The sequence below is a fragment of the Python bivittatus genome, unplaced genomic scaffold, assembly GCF_059951505.1.
Source record: "Python bivittatus isolate LINGU-HERP-01145 unplaced genomic scaffold, Pbiv_v1 ctg000610_np1212, whole genome shotgun sequence".
In the NCBI taxonomy this organism is placed as follows: Eukaryota; Metazoa; Chordata; class Lepidosauria; order Squamata; family Pythonidae; genus Python; species Python bivittatus.
The window spans coordinates 57,839,206-57,862,396 of NW_028277088.1; the positions used below are offsets into that span (position 1 = coordinate 57,839,206).

The 23,191-nt window shown below is 40.0% G+C and overlaps 1 long non-coding RNA gene across 1 annotated transcript; it reads right to left on the minus strand.

The window, feature by feature from the left end:
- Nucleotides 1-276: 276 nt before the first annotated feature.
- On the minus strand, nucleotides 277-22,713 carry LOC148214638 (uncharacterized). Its single transcript, XR_015797755.1, has 3 exons — nucleotides 22,674-22,713; nucleotides 3,150-7,678; nucleotides 277-2,509 (listed from the first exon to the last, which is right to left on the minus strand). It is a non-coding gene; the product is annotated as an uncharacterized LOC148214638 (long non-coding RNA).
- Between the last annotated feature and the right edge of the window lie 478 nt (nucleotides 22,714-23,191).

The following is a 23,191-nucleotide window of genomic DNA, read 5'->3' on the forward strand; positions in this document are numbered from 1 at the left end:
CAACTCCTTGAGAGCTTGAAAAGTTATTTTCAGTTCTCTTTCCTTAAGCATTCAGATGCCTCAATTTATTCCTCAGTGTCCACGATATCATCATATATTGAATCTGTCACATGTGACCTATTTATATGCAAAAAAATAATGTTTTATATGTTTTAAAGTATTATCAGATTTTTGATATTTGTACTCTATGTGGGGACTTCCATGCTAGCTTCTCTAAATATCAAATAAACAAATAAATAAATGGCTCAGACTTCTCAGATGACACAAAGAAATAGAACTGAGTGTCATTGGCATGATAACACTCATTTGTAAAGTAAAAAATGACATAATTCAATGGCTTCATATAGGTATTTTATTAGAGAGAATTTTATTCATTCTTTGATGTTAGATTTAGGGTGCTCAAGATGGCTAACAAAAATAAAATACAATCCCATAAAAATAAAGAACCAAATTTAAACATAATTGGAAATAAATAAATCAGTGATAAAATAATAATTAAAAACCATTCAAAATATTGTATCTTCATATAATTTATAAGAATGGATAGAAATTGGGGCCAAATGTAGCTATCTTGGGGGATTGTACTCAACAGTTTGGGAGCAACACAGAAGAATGGCTTCTATAAGTAGTGGTAACCTTACTCCAAAACTCCATCGGTTTCATATAAAAACAAAGCATCACAGTGGACAAGGTGAAATCTGTGGGACACCATAGAACAATTTTGGGATAATAATTTCCCAATTATAGTTTCACAGCCAAGTGAAGCAGAATGATTGCTTTAAAGTCCCAAGCCACTAAACAATTCATAAGGATAATTTAATGGTATCAAAATTGAGAACTGGGTTGCATTACCCTCATCCATTCCTAATATAGGAAATAATATAACAATAGACCATTTCATCAGTAGTGATATTTACAGCATTACCTCAGCCATTGCTGAGGTGATGTAAAGCCTGTTCTCATTATTATTACATGGGAATGATGGTATTTGGATGACTGTAAAAGACGCAACAAGTCACTAATGGAGAAATTGCCTTTATCTCATACGCTGGCTGAAAATCCAGTTGAAATAGACCAAGAAAATTAATATCCTCTAGCTATGTGCGAAATTACAAGGCATCACCTTTTTGATCACCCTTCAAGCAATAGTATATTTGAGACTAGTTTATAGTTATCTAGTTTCTACAACTTAAGGAAAATTTTCTTTAATATAATTGCCTCTTTTTAGAAAGAAGAAAAATGCTGTCCCATAGGGAGGGCTTAGTTGCTTCTCTTAATAACTGGGCCATTCACTCAACCAGGAAGATCAAGAATAGGTAAGTAGAAGTAACTACCCATCCACATCCTTGAGATGTAGAGCTGAAATAAATCCAAAAGTGGTCATTAAGCTTATAGTGCTATGATCTGCCCCAACATTGGCGTTCAAATCAAGGTGGGTTGAATCAGTTTTATTGGCAGAGTAATGCAGTTTCTTCATAATAGATGCCAGTGGTCTGGCTGCCTCCACACAGCATCCTGGTAAAACAAAGCGTTATAGAAAAGCATCACCAGTTTATTTTATGCAGTCACAATGGTGACAGAGACATAAATATTTTTCATTGCCCTCACTACTAGAAAAGACACCTATAAGGAGACTCTAATCCATGTTTAGTCTGATTCATCCCAAGAGTTCCGCCAAGAACTTATCATTATTTTCAAACATTAAATCACAGAGCTAACTCTAGCCCTACGAGAAGGGAAGAATATTAGCATCAACTACTTATATTCCAAAGATTGGCCAAACAGCCTCCTTCACTAGATGGAGCAGAAAAATTCCATCTAGGTTCCTGGGCTGGACCATTTTAAATAATCTTCTACTCCTTCAGAGATCTATTCCAACAATCGTGGTAAAGCTAACCTGAGAATGTTCTATCAGAGACACTGGAGGCAAACATCTCCACTTTCAAATCACAATGCACACCAGAACAAAATACTAAATCAAGAATGTGCTACAGTGCACATATTGGGTCAAACTGAGACTGGCCCAAGGCTACCCTAGCGGACACGAAATCCTGTGGCACCTTTCACTGGGTAAACTTAGCATGAACATAAAAATATTCCAGAACTGAAACTTTAGATGATTCAGTGCCATTCCTGCAACCACTCTGTAATGCTCAGGAAAAGAGAGAATAGTTGAATAGTAAACCAACAGAATCCCTACATTCTGCTGGTCACTTAACTGCAACAACATCTACCTAAAATTAGCCATCTTCTGGGTTGAGGCTCTTTTAGACTACATCTCCCCATCTAGCCTGCTATGCCATGGAATAACCTGGCAAACAGAATGAGAGAGGGAATTCCCATTTTCCCTTTGCCAGGATTCTTTGGTACATCAGTCATACTTTTCATCAAGAATTGAGTACTGGATGAGTAATGTTTCCAAACATCAGATCTGGCATTAAAAAGCAGAATCTTTAGGCTGGAATGTCCTCCTTTGCTGCCATCAAATCTTCTTTGATTCGACTGCAATCTGAAAGAAGAACACAGCCAATATGCTCTGTTCCACTGCCTGCAATGGCCATGCTGGAACACACACACACACACACACACACACACACACACACACACTGAAATGGCAGTCAGATTTGCATATGTTTACATATTGATTTTGAAAGAGGTTTCAAAAATCAGAATCAGTGCAGACATGTATACATAGACTTTTCTCCAAGCTCTGCAGTGATGGAAAATAATTCAACAATGAAATGCTTCTGTTTCTCAAAAAGCTTCTGCTTCCAATATATCCAGTGAAGAGTTTAATAATAATAATAATAATAATAATAATAATAATAATAATAATAATAAGCAGCAGCAGCAGCAGCAGCAGCAGCAGCAGCAGCAGCTATTCCAACAGAATTGCCACAACTCACAGTCTAATTGGGAAAACAGAAAGCCTTCTCCAAAAAAGAAGCCTTCAAATTCAATGGACAATTTCACTGAAAATATTCAGTCATTGCCACTTATATTTAAAAAGCATTAGCAGTGATATACATTGAACTGGCCATAAACCTGTACAGTTTTGTCAGCTGCACAGTAAGAATTGGTGGATACCCCTTTTTCATTCTTACAACAAACTTCCTTTACCAGGATCTTTATAGTTTAAATAAACTTACTATTTTGTGGTAGCCTCTATTATTTTCTCCATCACTGTATTTCATTCTTCACTTAAGCCTGGGTGTCATTCTTCTGTATCAATGGAAAACTGTCTGAATGGAATAAATGGGAGCTTCAACTGCACATATTTGCAGTGAGACATAAAAGGTTCTAGAACTTTCTAAAGGTGACACTTTTGGGGCGGAGCCTGCTTTTCCATCATTGAAAGCAGGGCTCTCACTAGCTGCTCAGTTTCTATTATGTGATACTGTAATATTTATATCACAGCTTAATAGCTAATAAACTTATCATAGGAAAAGGGGATATGTGGCTGCACAGAGGATCACATACAAAAAAATCAGTTAAAGGAAGTATCTTGTTAGTTTTCTTCATGGTCTGCGCAGCACATTTATGGTTAATTAAGAAGCTTCATTTCTGGAGACAAGACAGCTTTCCTAGGACAGTACCATTAAAAATGTTCCTCATTCAAAAGAAGTATCAATTTTAGCATGAGACACAAATTTTATGAAAAAGAAGAATGCTGAACTTACTTGGCTGTTTTACCTTTATCTTGTATGGTAACCCTTTGAACAAATATTGACCTCTGGGTAAACTCTGAAAAAAACTGGGAATCTCATGACAGGCAAAAAAGTGCTGCAACTTGCAATAAGTTTTCATACAATCTAAAAACCCCAACAGTGCTCACTGCAGATTTTCCATTTCATAGTGTAGTGTTGTTATTAGTTGGAAACCTAAATCTATAGGCTGACCTAGATAAAAGTAAAAAAAACAATCTTAAGAAAAAAGTGACGTCTGCCCAAGGGTAACCATTATCCTATGCCAGAAAAAAATATGATAAATTAGTCAGAAGGCCAGATAACTCATTGGCATAATGAACAGATGCAACTTTGAGAACAGCAAGCTTAAATGAAGAGAATGAAGTTGCAAGTCCTTTCTCCCCAAGAAAGAAATGAGACTAGAATGTTTTATAAAGTGTACATCTTTAAAAAAGGAACAAAAGAATACAGTGTGGTAGCACTGCATCATTGGTTTCATAGTGGTCTCAATGATATCTGAAACAGTTCATTAAACCCGAACCTTCCTTACTGTTCAGGAAGATTCCATTGTTGGGTGGAATACTAGTCTCTGGCAATGGGAAAGGAGGTTGTCTATAGGTGACTTGTTCCGGATCAGTCATATATACACATACAGAATTTAGTTGCTAGAGCTTTACTTTGGATTTTAGCAATTACAGGCAGTGGAAGGCAGGGCATGTCTGCAAACACATGCGTATTTTAGCAAAGTGAGCTTGCCTGCAAACAGGTTCCAACAGTGAGAGTCCAAAGCAGCAGGCAGAAGCCTTGTTGGATCATGGCCCAGAATCTAGGCATTATGGGTAGTAATCAACCAGTACAGGTTCACAGTGACAAAGTTTTGGGAGGCAAGAGGTTCAAGGCTTCAGGCGCACAGAGTCCAGGTAGAATGGCTGATTCCAACAAGAATCTCATGGACTAACAATGGCTTTTAAGTAGATCCTATGCCAGGTGGGGGCCAATGAAGTCCAAGAATGCCCTTGCTGGGCAAGGAGACTTGCAGAGCGCCTTTGCTCTGCTTGGCATAACATGTGGTACAGGTGTACCTGAGGGCTAGGCAGTCACCCCAGTTCCTCGTCCTCTGACTGCAGCTGCTCTTGATCAACTGTATTAGTCACAGATGCCTGACTGCTCACAACCTCCTCAGGCTGATGTTTGTCCAGCACTTCCAGAACAGGCTCCTTACCATCAGAATCCTTTGAATTTGAACAAGCCACAACAATAGAGAAGATGCAGAAATATGCAATTAAAGTATATATGTGTAAGTTGGAATTAGATTGCACATTTGTAGTCTGATCCACCATGATGCAATTGGACTAATATTGTGGTGATCAGAGGACTCAGGGAAGAACACATAGAATGTTAAATTTGTTCATTTGCAAAAAAAAAACAAACCCCATCTCCCATTGCTATCTTGATCTCATTCTGCTTCAATACAACATACACGGATACTTTTCTAGGAGGCTAAGAAAGCCATATAAGAGTGACCAACTATATGAAGATCTTTGCATCTATAATCAGGACAATCCCACCATTGTTCTCTAAACAAACAATAAACTACTAATATAAAATGATATCAAAAGATACAAAATTGAGTATGCTCAGACTTGATGATTTCATATTATTCTGTTTTCACAAATAGGTATCTTGGCTTCATGGTCATAGGGCAAGTACCTCTGATTGCAGACAGAGTCTATACATACCCCAAGGTACCTTATCAAGTTTGTGGCAGGAGAACCAACTCTTCTAGAAGGGAGAGTTCATGCCGATCTGCTGCAGAGTTGACATATATTAGAATATCATAATTCTATATATACATTCTTGCATAACTGCCAAACTGAATGGCAGAACCTGGAACTGGAATACGCAACATTCAACAGTCAATTGCAGACAGATTATACTATAGCTAAATTGACAGGAGGGAATATACTTCTTAAAACTATTATGGCAAGCTAGTTTTTCTGAGAAGACAGAAAATTTGAGAAAGCAATATCATATAGAGCTTCTTGGTGGTTATGAAGTAATTTGCCCTAAAAAGATTTAATATAGATCAATGAATTCCATCTTTTTTCAAGATAGTGATAGTTTGATGGCACCCTTTCACATGAAGTCTGATATTGCTGCAATAAGCTGGGAAGGGGAGGACCACCAAAGCTGTAATACTTAATGGTGGTAAATCAGGGAAATAGGAAGACTCAAAGAGTCAAAGGTGCCACATTACCTCATGTGTAGAATTCCACTGAAAAGCAGGCTAGATCATGGAAAGGTAGTGTAGAGGAATGAGGAGACACCCTTGAAGAAGGTACGCAGGAACAATAAAGGGAAATAAAAAACAATTCAAGATTGGCAAAAAGTTCGTGGTGTGGACCCCTTTTTCCCATTGGTAAGTACAAGAAATACCCATGCAAAAAGGGCTATTTAGCCAGCTGAGGCAATTTGTCGAATCCTCCACATGCACACTTCAAAGTTATTTAGCAGGCTTTGCAGATTGCATCATTGTATTGTTGATCAAACCATTAAGATAAAAAGGACAACACCAGCTCCCTAATCTAACAACTGCCAAGGGGGGAGAGGGTGAAACAATAGCTTCCTAAAAGTAATGTTCTTGTAAATGTTCTTCTTGGGTTCTGAAGGTATTGAGCAGATATGCCATCACACCATCCCCAGGTGCTGTCTCTAACAGACTCTGTCTTTCCAAAATATAACCTTGGCAGGGATTCCACACTAAAGTTATGGTCAACTCCCCGATAAGAAGTGCTACATCTCCAGGTGTTGTTGGTTATATTCCCTGTCTCATAAGAACAGTATAAAAAGATGGCAAAAGTCTCCAGATAGTTGGAACTACAGCACAGACCCAAGTCTCAGAAGGGTGCTGTACAACTACTGGCATCAAGCCATCAGCTGTTATTCTTGGGGTTCTTGGCATGCTGAAGGTACATGGATTAGTATATCTTTCTCTCTTAACTGTCTTAATATTTATTCAATAAAATCCTCTTTGGCATTTCACCCTAGTTTGAGCCTAGAGGTAGTCCTCGAGTTATGACCATTCATTCAGAAACTTTGAAGTTACAATGAAAAAGCTGAAAAAATGGACTTACAACAGGTCTCTGAAGTTATGGCCATTGGAACACCCCCATGGTCATGTGATCACAAACTGGGCACTTGGCAACCTGTTCACACTAATTACCGGTTGCCAAGCACCCTGCCCTAACACGATTGCCATGTGCAACCTTCCCTGCCAACTTCCCACAAGCAAAGTCAATGGAGAAGCTGACAAGGGAGGTTGCAAGTTGCTTGGATAAATCTTCCCTACCCACCACACGCTTTCCTTCCCCCTTTGCTTACGTGCACATACCACATCCCCTTCACACTGCACTGTGGCTCTGGAGCTTTGCAGGAGGAAGGAGAAATCCTCACAAATGGCCAGCAGCTTCCAATGTGAGCTGCAGACAGTGCGCTGGAAGCGCCCCTGGAGAGTCTAGTGCCCAGAAGTGCCCTTGGAGAGTCCTAGAGCAAGCGAAGGAGGAAAGGAGGGCACATAGCTTGCAAGTGAGCAAAGGAAGAAGGAGGGCTAAGAAGCCCCAGAGCCACTGCTTGCCACTCCTCAAGGCATGGTGCAGGGCAGCCAAAAGAGCAGAGATGGGAGGGGAGATAGGCAGGTAGGGGGAGTTGGAGGTAGTCCCTTACCTTACTGAGGCTCAGGACTGGGAGGAACCAAGCCCGGAATGGCTTGGATTAGGGTGGGTCCTCAGCTAACGACCAGTAGAATTTGCTTAATGACGGGAATGCTGGGATTGTTGTCGCTAAGTGATGTGGTCACATAATGTTTATGACCACATCGCTTAGTGATGGAAATTCTGGTCTCAATTATGGTTGTAAGTCAAAGACTACCTGTATTGCCTTTGAATCCTAATGAACCTATTAGCTTCCCACTAGCCACTAGGATGTCAACACACCTAGGAAAAGAGAAAGTGTTGTTATTTCATTCAGCAATGAAGTATCATACCTGTATTTCTTATATTGTCTGTTTCCTAGCCCAGCCTACTTCTAAAGGCTGACAGTCTGTTAGTAGGTTGAGTATGAAACCTACTAACAAATGGAACTAGAAACTATCCCAAGAAACCTTAAGCCTAAGGGTGTACAATCTGAAGCTCCAGCGCCCTGTACAGTTCCTGAAAGCCTAAGATGATGCTTCCAGAGCTTCACAATAATTAAATGCATGCAAGTAAACATATTAATTTGATTTCATTTGATTTCATTTTACTTACTTATAAATGTAAAATAAAGTAAAACTTTGTTTTTGTCCAGACTCTAATAATTTGGGGATATATGGCTTCTGCATGTTACTCAATGACCAAGTACAACCCTAGTTCCCCAAAGGTTGGGCACCCCATACTGTCATCAGGTATAAGCTAGATGCTAAGTTTGATGTACAGTATGCTATTGCACCTATCTTCTGTCTTAGACATCATAGATCTTCAAAATACAACAACAAAAAATTGCATACATATAAATTAGAGAAAAATACAAGGACCAATCTAGACATACCAACAGAAAGTAGAAATAGATAACTGAATATAGTGTATAATAACCAAGCTGAATAATTCACACAGGTAGGCCAATTTGATTAGATGTGCCTTGACAGGCTTGTTTTTTTCAATGATACCTTGACACTGCTATATAAATTATTACAAATTGAATTCAGTATCTTCAGAATGAATGAAAAAGTCAGGTCAAGGCCTAGATCTATAGAAATGATACAGGAACAAAAATCTCACAATATTCAGTTCATTGCTTTGAACCAGGTTACATGGTTTAAGACTTGATCATCTGTTTTTATTATATGAGTCCTTCTGTTTTTTCTGCAATTTGGGTATATAAAATATATTCTCATAAATTTTAGTTATATTATTAATACTTTTGCTTGCATTAAATTGTTGCTTCTCTATTCTTAGAAGTCAGAGTTATTGCTTATTTTGCGTTAAACTAAACAGGGGAATGGATCACAATTTTTGCTGCTGGAGGACAAGCCTTCCTCTTTTTGGAAAAGCAGTCCAGGCCCCTCCAAAGGAGGCAGGACATATTGTCAGTGATCTGGAGATGTCACCAGAGCAGGTGTGGATTACATTCTTGGCAACTTCTTTTTGTCCTTGTCTCACACAGAGAGGCAGAGAAAGGCTTAGCACACCTATTTGTTAACAAAAAAAAAAAAAGGAAAAACCACACTGCTGAAAATTCCCATTTTGCCAGTGAATGTTATGATTGTGGAGAGCTCTGGGGGCTGCACAAATGGCTTTGGAGCTTGTGCACTGTGGTTTCTTATCCCATGGATAAGAAATCTCATGGAGGGAAGGAAGGATTCTTAATCTAAAACTGTATCTCTGGAGAAGAGCTGGATGATCTCAACCATAAATGCTGTCAATGGGCAGTAGATTTTAAAATGCAGTGTGAAGACTGTATATTCACTGTAATAGTGTTAGGAAGAAGCAATTTGCACTACTTTTATTATTTAATACATATTAATTATATAATATGTAATTTTGTTATAAACATATTCTCCTGTGTATAAAGTATAGACATAACAAGAAAATCTCTAAAAATAGTCCTATTATGTTGGTATTATGAGGGAAATGAGACCATTTGTAGCTCCCCAAAGTGTATACATTTCTTGATTTCTTGGTTTGCAAAGAAAACAAACCAGGACTTGTTGATATGCAATGTTTGAAATGGTCTTTTATGCCCTTGGCAAAGTTCTGCTTTGATTTTCCGTCTAAGAATGGTCACAAATAATTGCCGTGAAAATGAGTGATACAAGAATTGTAAAGTGCATTTTATCATCTGATGAAGTGCTATGTAAGGACAGAATAGATATTAGTAATGGCAATACTTAAGTGGTTTAGCATTGATTTCCTGTTCAGATTGAAAACAAGAAAAATAGAGTTCAGTTTACAGAGAGAATCTAAGCATGTGTCTCACTGGCAGCAAAATTCTTCGTAGAACATCCAAAATAAGGTTTTGCATTTTTTAATTATAAGATTATAGTTTCAAAAAAAATCTTGTGTTGGGAACTTATCTTGTTCAGTGAGACTTCAGAATCCCAGGAAATTGAAGCAGTCAAGGACCATACCTTAATCCATTTATTACTTAGACAATATAGATAAGACATGGAATGTTAGTTCAAATTTCACCACTGTCTTGGAATTGTCAGGATCTACGCAAACCAGATTCTTTGATTGTTTATATGCTTTAATTACTAATTATATTTTTGCTTTAATTGGTAAACATAGATCAATAGAGTAATGCTGGGAATGTTATTCTAACCATTTGCTTGACCTGCCATAAGGGGGGGAAGGAGGAGGCCAGGTGCCGTTATCTCTCTCTTGAGCCAGACATCCAAGGCCAGGATGTGTGAGAACTGGTGGAAGGCGCGAAGAGCTGCAAGCGGGAATAGAAACCTAGAAGGGGGGGAAGTTGGGCTTAAAAAGACAAGGCTTTGCTATGTTGGGGCAGACTCAACAAACTATGATGCTGTGCGCTTCTCCTAAAATAAAGAAATCTGTAATGGAACTCTTTGGACTCCAGAGGATTTATTGAACTTTGGGATTGAGTGTGCAGACTCTGACATTTTGTTGAGTCTCACCCCACTTTACGAGGGATTTACCGGGAACCCACCACCGTGGAGAAATCCCTCGAAAAGCCGACCGCGGCTGCGGGAATGGAGGAGGCATCTCCTAGAGGGAGGAGCCCAGCCATTTGAAGTATGGACAGACCACAAGAATTTGGAGTCTCTTACAGCTCCAAGAAAGCTGTCTCCTAAGCAAGTACGCTGGGCCCAATTCTTCAGTCGCTTTAACTTCACTTTAAAATTCATACCAGGGGGAAAAACTTTTAGCTGATGCACTGTCAAGATTGCCTCAGCATAACAGCCAAAGAGAACAGGTGGTAGCCCCGGTAATCCTTAAAGCACCACCTCAACTAGAACCTGGCTCAGTAGCTCTAACCAGGTCTCAGACAAAACTCCACAAACAAAAACCTACCACCAACCTACTCCAAAAGATAAATGCTGCTTTGGATTCTGATGAATGGTTCCAGAATAATAAAAATACTTTAACCCATGAGGACCAAGCTTGGTGGATGGGAGACAAGCTTTATGTGCCACTTTCATTTCGTAAACAAATTCTAGAAAGGGGACATGATGACAAGGCTTCAGGCCATTTTGGATTTATAAAAACCTTACACCTTCTGCGCAGGCAATTTTGGTGGCCAACAATGAGAAAAGACATTTCTGACTATGTTTCTACATGCCCTGTGTGTGCAATGTCAAAGAAGAGAGGGGGAAAACCTCTTGGCCTTCTTCAATCTGTATCATCTCCAAAAAACCTTGGGAAGAAATTTCCATGGACTTTATTGTAGACCTACCTCTGAGTAATCACAACACAGTGATTTGGGTTGTGGTGGATCTATTTTCTAAACAAGCACATTTTATTCCATGTTCATCAATTCCAACTGCTAAAAAATTAGCTAAACTGTTCATTGCACACATTTACCGCCTCCATGGCGCCCCCAAGAGGGTGATTTCAGATCGCGGGCCACAGTTCACCTCCAAATTTTGGAGGGAATTTCTTACATTACTTGGATCTAATCAAGCTTTGAGTTCCAGTTTTCATCCGGAGACTGACGGATCTACGGAGAAAATTAACTCTTTATTGGAACAATATTTAAGATGTTTCACAAATCATCAGCAGGATGATTGGTCTGAGCTCCTTCCTTTTGCTGAAGTAGCTTATAACAACACAGTGCATCAAAGCACTGGTTTTACACCATACAAAATAGCATCTGGCCAGGACTTTCCACCTTTCCCAGAATTGCCTCTTAAAAACCTGCCTGAACTCTCAGCAGACCAATGGATAAACAACATTATAACTTTATGGCCACTAATTGTGAAATCTCTAGAAAGAGCAAAAAGCCAGCATAAAAAATTCGCCGATAGAAAACGTACTGCAAACCCACCTTGGAAGGTAGGCGACCTGGTCTGGCTTTCTACAAAAAACTTAAAATCTTCCCAACCATCCAAAAAACTTGCTCCAAAATATGTGGGGCCTTTCCCAATTGAGAAAGTTATAAACCCTGTGGCATTTAAATTAACTTTGCCAAAACATTATAGAAATATTCATCCTGTTTTCCATGCAAATTTGTTGAAAGCATTCAAACCCTCTGAAACATGGCATCCTGATCCATCTCCACCAACACCTATCATAATTGAAGGACAAAGTCACTTTGAAGTAAAAAACGTTTTGGACTCTAGAAGACATAAAGGCAAACTCCAGTACCTGATTCAGTGGAAGCATTTTCCCAAAACCCATCACGAATGGGTGGACAGTATTAATGTTAAAGCACCTAAATTACTTCTTCGTTTTCACTCAAAGTACCCTGACAAGCCTAAGTAAACATTTTGATGTTCATTCTTGTATTTCTATTTTCTTTTTCAGATTTTCTTCCGAATGTAGGCACATTCGTTCTGTTGGAGGGCGGCATGTCAGGATCTACGCAAACCAGATTCTTTGATTGTTTATATGCTTTAATTACTAATTATATTTTTGCTTTAATTGGTAAACATAGATCAATAGAGTAATGCTGGGAATGTTATTCTAACCGTTTGCTTGACCTGCCATAAGGGGGGGAAGGAGGAGGCCAGGTGCCGTTATCTCTCTCTTGAGCCAGACATCCAAGGCCAGGATGTGTGAGAACTGGTGGAAGGCGCGAAGAGCTGCAAGCGGGAATAGAAACCTAGAAGGGGGGGAAGTTGGGCTTAAAAAGACAAGGCTTTGCTATGTTGGGGCAGACTCAACAAACTATGATGCTGTGCGCTTCTCCTAAAATAAAGAAATCTGTAATGGAACTCTTTGGACTCCAGAGGATTTATTGAACTTTGGGATTGAGTGTGCAGACTCTGACATTTTGTTGAGTCTCACCCCACTTTACGAGGGATTTACCGGGAACCCACCACCGTGGAGATATCCCTCGAAAAGCCGACCGCGGCTGCGGGAATGGAGGAGGCATCTCCTAGAGGGAGGAGCCCAGCCATTTGAAGTATGGACAGACCACAAGAATTTGGAGTCTCTTACAGCTCCAAGAAAGCTGTCTCCTAAGCAAGTACGCTGGGCCCAATTCTTCAGTCGCTTTAACTTCACTTTAAAATTCATACCAGGTGGGAAAAACTTTTTAGCTGATGCACTGTCAAGATTGCCTCAGCATAACAGCCAAAGAGAACAGGTGGTAGCCCCGGTAATCCTTAAAGCACCACCTCAACTAGAACCTGGCTCAGTAGCTCTAACCAGGTCTCAGACAAAACTCCACAAACAAAAACCTACCACCGACCTACTCCAAAAGATAAATGCTGCTTTGGATTCTGATGAATGGTTCCAGAATAATAAAAATACTTTAACCCATGAGGACCAAGCTTGGTGGATGGGAGACAAGCTTTATGTGCCACTTTCATTTCGTAAACAAATTCTAGAAAGGGGACATGATGACAAGGCTTCAGGCCATTTTGGATTTATAAAAACCTTACACCTTCTGCGCAGGCAATTTTGGTGGCCAACAATGAGAAAAGACATTTCTGACTATGTTTCTACATGCCCTGTGTGTGCAATGTCAAAGAAGAGAGGGGGAAAACCTCTTGGCCTTCTTCAATCTGTATCATCTCCAAAAAAACCTTGGGAAGAAATTTCCATGGACTTTATTGTAGACCTACCTCTGAGTAATCACAACACAGTGATTTGGGTTGTGGTGGATCTATTTTCTAAACAAGCACATTTTATTCCATGTTCATCAATTCCAACTGCTAAAAAATTAGCTAAACTGTTCATTGCACACATTTACCGCCTCCATGGCGCCCCCAAGAGGGTGATTTCAGATCGCGGGCCACAGTTCACCTCCAAATTTTGGAGGGAATTTCTTACATTACTTGGATCTAATCAAGCTTTGAGTTCCAGTTTTCATCCGGAGACTGACGGATCTACGGAGAAAATTAACTCTTTATTGGAACAATATTTAAGATGTTTCACAAATCATCAGCAGGATGATTGGTCTGAGCTCCTTCCTTTTGCTGAAGTAGCTTATAACAACACAGTGCATCAAAGCACTGGTTTTACACCATACAAAATAGCATCTGGCCAGGACTTTCCACCTTTCCCAGAATTGCCTCTTAAAAACCTGCCTGAACTCTCAGCAGACCAATGGATAAACAACATTATAACTTTATGGCCACTAATTGTGAAATCTCTAGAAAGAGCAAAAGCCAGCATAAAAATTCGCCGATAGAAAACGTACTGCAAACCCACCTTGGAAGGTAGGCGACCTGGTCTGGCTTTCTACAAAAAACTTAAAATCTTCCCAACCATCCAAAAAACTTGCTCCAAAATATGTGGGGCCTTTCCCAATTGAGAAAGTTATAAACCCTGTGGCATTTAAATTAACTTTGCCAAAACATTATAGAAATATTCATCCTGTTTTCCATGCAAATTTGTTGAAAGCATTCAAACCCTCTGAAACATGGCATCCTGATCCATCTCCACCAACACCTATCATAATTGAAGGACAAAGTCACTTTGAAGTAAAAACGTTTTGGACTCTAGAAGACATAAAGGCAAACTCCAGTACCTGATTCAGTGGAAGCATTTTCCCAAAACCCATCACGAATGGGTGGACAGTATTAATGTTAAAGCACCTAAATTACTTCTTCGTTTTCACTCAAAGTACCCTGACAAGCCTAAGTAAACATTTTGATGTTCATTCTTGTATTTCTATTTTCTTTTTCAGATTTTCTTCCGAATGTAGGCACATTCGTTCTGTTGGAGGGCGGCATGTCAGGATCTACGCAAACCAGATTCTTTGATTGTTTATATGCTTTAATTACTAATTATATTTTTGCTTTAATTGGTAAACATAGATCAATAGAGTAATGCTGGGAATGTTATTCTAACCGTTTGCTTGACCTGCCATAAGGGGGGGAAGGAGGAGGCCAGGTGCCGTTATCTCTCTCTTGAGCCAGACATCCAAGGCCAGGATGTGTGAGAACTGGTGGAAGGCGCGAAGAGCTGCAAGCGGGAATAGAAACCTAGAAGGGGGGGAAGTTGGGCTTAAAAAGACAAGGCTTTGCTATGTTGGGGCAGACTCAACAAACTATGATGCTGTGCGCTTCTCCTAAAATAAAGAAATCTGTAATGGAACTCTTTGGACTCCAGAGGATTTATTGAACTTTGGGATTGAGTGTGCAGACTCTGACATTTTGTTGAGTCTCACCCCACTTTACGAGGGATTTACCGGGAACCCACCACCGTGGAGATATCCCTCGAAAAGCCGACCGCGGCTGCGGGAATGGAGGAGGCATCTCCTAGAGGGAGGAGCCCAGCCATTTGAAGTATGGACAGACCACAAGAATTTGGAGTCTCTTACAGCTCCAAGAAAGCTGTCTCCTAAGCAAGTACGCTGGGCCCAATTCTTCAGTCGCTTTAACTTCACTTTAAAATTCATACCAGGGGGGAAAAACTTTTTAGCTGATGCACTGTCAAGATTGCCTCAGCATAACAGCCAAAGAGAACAGGTGGTAGCCCCGGTAATCCTTAAAGCACCACCTCAACTAGAACCTGGCTCAGTAGCTCTAACCAGGTCTCAGACAAAACTCCACAAACAAAAACCTACCACCGACCTACTCCAAAAGATAAATGCTGCTTTGGATTCTGATGAATGGTTCCAGAATAATAAAAATACTTTAACCCATGAGGACCAAGCTTGGTGGATGGGAGACAAGCTTTATGTGCCACTTTCATTTCGTAAACAAATTCTAGAAAGGGGACATGATGACAAGGCTTCAGGCCATTTTGGATTTATAAAAACCTTACACCTTCTGCGCAGGCAATTTTGGTGGCCAACAATGAGAAAAGACATTTCTGACTATGTTTCTACATGCCCTGTGTGTGCAATGTCAAAGAAGAGAGGGGGAAAACCTCTTGGCCTTCTTCAATCTGTATCATCTCCAAAAAAACCTTGGGAAGAAATTTCCATGGACTTTATTGTAGACCTACCTCTGAGTAATCACAACACAGTGATTTGGGTTGTGGTGGATCTATTTTCTAAACAAGCACATTTTATTCCATGTTCATCAATTCCAACTGCTAAAAAATTAGCTAAACTGTTCATTGCACACATTTACCGCCTCCATGGCGCCCCAAGAGGGTGATTTCAGATCGCGGGCCACAGTTCACCTCCAAATTTTGGAGGGAATTTCTTACATTACTTGGATCTAATCAAGCTTTGAGTTCCAGTTTTCATCCGGAGACTGACGGATCTACGGAGAAAATTAACTCTTTATTGGAACAATATTTAAGATGTTTCACAAATCATCAGCAGGATGATTGGTCTGAGCTCCTTCCTTTTGCTGAAGTAGCTTATAACAACACAGTGCATCAAAGCACTGGTTTTACACCATACAAAATAGCATCTGGCCAGGACTTTCCACCTTTCCCAGAATTGCCTCTTAAAAACCTGCCTGAACTCTCAGCAGACCAATGGATAAACAACATTATAACTTTATGGCCACTAATTGTGAAATCTCTAGAAAGAGCAAAAAGCCAGCATAAAAAATTCGCCGATAGAAAACGTACTGCAAACCCACCTTGGAAGGTAGGCGACCTGGTCTGGCTTTCTACAAAAACTTAAAATCTTCCCAACCATCCAAAAAACTTGCTCCAAAATATGTGGGGCCTTTCCCAATTGAGAAAGTTATAAACCCTGTGGCATTTAAATTAACTTTGCCAAAACATTATAGAAATATTCATCCTGTTTTCCATGCAAATTTGTTGAAAGCATTCAAACCCTCTGAAACATGGCATCCTGATCCATCTCCACCAACACCTATCATAATTGAAGGACAAAGTCACTTTGAAGTAAAAAACGTTTTGGACTCTAGAAGACATAAAGGCAAACTCCAGTACCTGATTCAGTGGAAGCATTTTCCCAAAACCCATCACGAATGGGTGGACAGTATTAATGTTAAAGCACCTAAATTACTTCTTCGTTTTCACTCAAAGTACCCTGACAAGCCTAAGTAAACATTTTGATGTTCATTCTTGTATTTCTATTTTCTTTTTCAGATTTTCTTCCGAATGTAGGCACATTCGTTCTGTTGGAGGGCGGCATGTCAGGATCTACGCAAACCAGATTCTTTGATTGTTTATATGCTTTAATTACTAATTATATTTTTGCTTTAATTGGTAAACATAGATCAATAGAGTAATGCTGGGAATGTTATTCTAACCGTTTGCTTGACCTGCCATAAGGGGGGGAAGGAGGAGGCCAGGTGCCGTTATCTCTCTCTTGAGCCAGACATCCAAGGCCAGGATGTGTGAGAACTGGTGGAAGGCGCGAAGAGCTGCAAGCGGGAATAGAAACCTAGAAGGGGGAAGTTGGGCTTAAAAGACAAGGCTTTGCTATGTTGGGGCAGACTCAACAAACTATGATGCTGTGCGCTTCTCCTAAAATAAAGAAATCTGTAATGGAACTCTTTGGACTCCAGAGGATTTATTGAACTTTGGGATTGAGTGTGCAGACTCTGACATTTTGTTGAGTCTCACCCCACTTTACGAGGGATTTACCGGGAACCCACCACCGTGGAGATATCCCTCGAAAAGCCGACCGCGGCTGCGGGAATGGAGGAGGCATCTCCTAGAGGGAGGAGCCCAGCCATTTGAAGTATGGACAGACCACAAGAATTTGGAGTCTCTTACAGCTCCAAGAAAGCTGTCTCCTAAGCAAGTACGCTGGGCCCAATTCTTCAGTCGCTTTAACTTCACTTTAAAATTCATACCAGGGGGAAAAACTTTTAGCTGATGCACTGTCAAGATTGCCTCAGCATAACAGCCAAAGAGAACAGGTGGTAGCCCCGGTAATCCTTAAAGCACCACCTCAACTAGAACCTGGCTCAGTAGCTCTAACCAGGTCTCAGACAAAACTCCACAAACAAAAACCTACCACCGACCTACTCCAAAAGATAAATGCTGCTTTGGATTCTGATGAATGGTTCCAGAATAATAAAAATACTTTAACCCATGAGGACCAAGCTTGGTGGATGGGAGACAAGCTTTATGTGCCACTTTCATTTCGTAAACAAATTCTAGAAAGGGGACATGATGACAAGGCTTCAGGCCATTTTGGATTTATAAAAACCTTACACCTTCTGCGCAGGCAATTTTGGTGGCCAACAATGAGAAAAGACATTTCTGACTATGTTTCTACATGCCCTGTGTGTGCAATGTCAAAGAAGAGAGGGGGAAAACCTCTTGGCCTTCTTCAATCTGTATCATCTCCAAAAAAACCTTGGGAAGAAATTTCCATGGACTTTATTGTAGACCTACCTCTGAGTAATCACAACACAGTGATTTGGGTTGTGGTGGATCTATTTTCTAAACAAGCACATTTTATTCCATGTTCATCAATTCCAACTGCTAAAAAATTAGCTAAACTGTTCATTGCACACATTTACCGCCTCCATGGCGCCCCCAAGAGGGTGATTTCAGATCGCGGGCCACAGTTCACCTCCAAATTTTGGAGGGAATTTCTTACATTACTTGGATCTAATCAAGCTTTGAGTTCCAGTTTTCATCCGGAGACTGACGGATCTACGGAGAAAATTAACTCTTTATTGGAACAATATTTAAGATGTTTCACAAATCATCAGCAGGATGATTGGTCTGAGCTCCTTCCTTTTGCTGAAGTAGCTTATAACAACACAGTGCATCAAAGCACTGGTTTTACACCATACAAAATAGCATCTGGCCAGGACTTTCCACCTTTCCCAGAATTGCCTCTTAAAAACCTGCCTGAACTCTCAGCAGACCAATGGATAAACAACATTATAACTTTATGGCCACTAATTGTGAAATCTCTAGAAAGAGCAAAAAGCCAGCATAAAAAATTCGCCGATAGAAAACGTACTGCAAACCCACCTTGGAAGGTAGGCGACCTGGTCTGGCTTTCTACAAAAAACTTAAAATCTTCCCAACCATCCAAAAAACTTGCTCCAAAATATGTGGGGCCTTTCCCAATTGAGAAAGTTATAAACCCTGTGGCATTTAAATTAACTTTGCCAAAACATTATAGAAATATTCATCCTGTTTTCCATGCAAATTTGTTGAAAGCATTCAAACCCTCTGAAACATGGCATCCTGATCCATCTCCACCAACACCTATCATAATTGAAGGACAAAGTCACTTTGAAGTAAAAAACGTTTTGGACTCTAGAAGACATAAAGGCAAACTCCAGTACCTGATTCAGTGGAAGCATTTTCCCAAAACCCATCACGAATGGGTGGACAGTATTAATGTTAAAGCACCTAAATTACTTCTTCGTTTTCACTCAAAGTACCCTGACAAGCCTAAGTAAACATTTTGATGTTCATTCTTGTATTTCTATTTTCTTTTTCAGATTTTCTTCCGAATGTAGGCACATTCGTTCTGTTGGAGGGCGGCATGTCAGGATCTACGCAAACCAGATTCTTTGATTGTTTATATGCTTTAATTACTAATTATATTTTTGCTTTAATTGGTAAACATAGATCAATAGAGTAATGCTGGGAATGTTATTCTAACCGTTTGCTTGACCTGCCATAAGGGGGGGAAGGAGGAGGCCAGGTGCCGTTATCTCTCTCTTGAGCCAGACATCCAAGGCCAGGATGTGTGAGAACTGGTGGAAGGCGCGAAGAGCTGCAAGCGGGAATAGAAACCTAGAAGGGGGGGAAGTTGGGCTTAAAAAGACAAGGCTTTGCTATGTTGGGGCAGACTCAACAAACTATGATGCTGTGCGCTTCTCCTAAAATAAAGAAATCTGTAATGGAACTCTTTGGACTCCAGAGGATTTATTGAACTTTGGGATTGAGTGTGCAGACTCTGACATTTTGTTGAGTCTCACCCCACTTTACGAGGGATTTACCGGGAACCCACCACCGTGGAGATATCCCTCGAAAAGCCGACCGCGGCTGCGGGAATGGAGGAGGCATCTCCTAGAGGGAGGAGCCCAGCCATTTGAAGTATGGACAGACCACAAGAATTTGGAGTCTCTTACAGCTCCAAGAAAGCTGTCTCCTAAGCAAGTACGCTGGGCCCAATTCTTCAGTCGCTTTAACTTCACTTTAAAATTCATACCAGGGGGGAAAAACTTTTTAGCTGATGCACTGTCAAGATTGCCTCAGCATAACAGCCAAAGAGAACAGGTGGTAGCCCCGGTAATCCTTAAAGCACCACCTCAACTAGAACCTGGCTCAGTAGCTCTAACCAGGTCTCAGACAAAACTCCACAAACAAAAACCTACCACCGACCTACTCCAAAAGATAAATGCTGCTTTGGATTCTGATGAATGGTTCCAGAATAATAAAAATACTTTAACCCATGAGGACCAAGCTTGGTGGATGGGAGACAAGCTTTATGTGCCACTTTCATTTCGTAAACAAATTCTAGAAAGGGGACATGATGACAAGGCTTCAGGCCATTTTGGATTTATAAAAACCTTACACCTTCTGCGCAGGCAATTTTGGTGGCCAACAATGAGAAAAGACATTTCTGACTATGTTTCTACATGCCCTGTGTGTGCAATGTCAAAGAAGAGAGGGGGAAAACCTCTTGGCCTTCTTCAATCTGTATCATCTCCAAAAACCTTGGGAAGAAATTTCCATGGACTTTATTGTAGACCTACCTCTGAGTAATCACAACACAGTGATTTGGGTTGTGGTGGATCTATTTTCTAAACAAGCACATTTTATTCCATGCTCATCAATTCCAACTGCTAAAAAATTAGCTAAACTGTTCATTGCACACATTTACCGCCTCCATGGCGCCCCCAAGAGGGTGATTTCAGATCGCGGGCCACAGTTCACCTCCAAATTTTGGAGGGAATTTCTTACATTACTTGGATCTAATCAAGCTTTGAGTTCCAGTTTTCATCCGGAGACTGACGGATCTACGGAGAAAATTAACTCTTTATTGGAACAATATTTAAGATGTTTCACAAATCATCAGCAGGATGATTGGTCTGAGCTCCTTCCTTTTGCTGAAGTAGCTTATAACAACACAGTGCATCAAAGCACTGGTTTTACACCATACAAAATAGCATCTGGCCAGGACTTTCCACCTTTCCCAGAATTGCCTCTTAAAAACCTGCCTGAACTCTCAGCAGACCAATGGATAAACAACATTATAACTTTATGGCCACTAATTGTGAAATCTCTAGAAAGAGCAAAAAGCCAGCATAAAAAATTCGCCGATAGAAAACGTACTGCAAACCCACCTTGGAAGGTAGGCGACCTGGTCTGGCTTTCTACAAAAAACTTAAAATCTTCCCAACCATCCAAAAAACTTGCTCCAAAATATGTGGGGCCTTTCCCAATTGAGAAAGTTATAAACCCTGTGGCATTTAAATTAACTTTGCCAAAACATTATAGAAATATTCATCCTGTTTTCCATGCAAATTTGTTGAAAGCATTCAAACCCTCTGAAACATGGCATCCTGATCCATCTCCACCAACACCTATCATAATTGAAGGACAAAGTCACTTTGAAGTAAAAAACGTTTTGGACTCTAGAAGACATAAAGGCAAACTCCAGTACCTGATTCAGTGGAAGCATTTTCCCAAAACCCATCACGAATGGGTGGACAGTATTAATGTTAAAGCACCTAAATTACTTCTTCGTTTTCACTCAAAGTACCCTGACAAGCCTAAGTAAACATTTTGATGTTCATTCTTGTATTTCTATTTTCTTTTTCAGATTTTCTTCCGAATGTAGGCACATTCGTTCTGTTGGAGGGCGGCATGTCAGGATCTACGCAAACCAGATTCTTTGATTGTTTATATGCTTTAATTACTAATTATATTTTTGCTTTAATTGGTAAACATAGATCAATAGAGTAATGCTGGGAATGTTATTCTAACCGTTTGCTTGACCTGCCATAAGGGGGGGAAGGAGGAGGCCAGGTGCCGTTATCTCTCTCTTGAGCCAGACATCCAAGGCCAGGATGTGTGAGAACTGGTGGAAGGCGCGAAGAGCTGCAAGCGGGAATAGAAACCTAGAAGGGGGGGAAGTTGGGCTTAAAAAGACAAGGCTTTGCTATGTTGGGGCAGACTCAACAAACTATGATGCTGTGCGCTTCTCCTAAAATAAAGAAATCTGTAATGGAACTCTTTGGACTCCAGAGGATTTATTGAACTTTGGGATTGAGTGTGCAGACTCTGACAGGAATTCATGGAGTTCTGATTAGTTTTTTTCACAGGAACAGATGTAATGAATTTATTTCAATTATAGCACTGAAGCTACCATTCAACATCATATATACCCAACTGGTAACCAAAACCTCATGGACTGATACAGTTGGAAGAGACTTTGATGGACATGTACACCTATCTACTGCTTAGCTATAGGTGCAACATTCCTTCTCACTCCTACACATCTTCAACATAGGGTTTTGTTAATTCTATGACACTAAAAAGATTAGAAGTCCCATAACAGTTATACTGCAGTTTCTTGCAGTCCTTTGCTGATTCTTGAAAATACTCCAATAATAAATAAACTAATAAAAAATGTTGGAGGAATGTACTGATTCTGGACTTGCTGAACAAATAGTTAAATCATACCATTCTGTTGGCTGATAAAAACTCTTATTTTAAAATTCTGAAAACCTATAGTCCTTCGTAATGTATAAAATTGGACTTACGATTGATATGTAATCCTCTCCTCCCTGCAAAAACACTCCACTAATCTTCAAGTAAAGCATTTTGATAAAATACTCTTTCACTGAATAACAGCACAATCTTAGGCAATCTATATAAGAAATAAATCCCACTGAGTTCAAGGAATTTTCAAGAAAACCTGCAACTTGATTCATACATTCACACACATACTTACTGCCTGCATTTATGTTCTTTCATCCTTTCCTCAGTTGTTGGACATGTCCACCCTGATTTTTATTAATCAAAATTTAAAGGAAGATACATAATAAACGTTATAATTTAGCTCAAATTATTGAAATCTGCTTTAAAAACTAATTTTAATTTATGAAAACATACATATTTTTAAAAATTCTGATGTTTTGTCAACATCCACACCTGGTTTTAACATTCATTTAGGAATCAGCTCTGAAGGATTCACTCCATCAAGCAAAAAAAAAAAAAAAAAGTGATACATGAAAATCCTTCAGATATTCAAAATGGCAAGATTTTGTATGTATGGCATAGGGCCTGGATATCTGAGGGACCACTTGTCTCCAATATGTTCCAATATGTTCCAGCAGAGTGGGGGCACTCCAGGTCCCTTCTGTTAAACGTCATCTTGCAGGACCAAGGAAGCATGTCATCTCTCTTGCAGCCCCCGCCCTCTGGAACAGCATCCTCCCAGAGATAAGGACAGTGCCCTCTCTCCTTGGC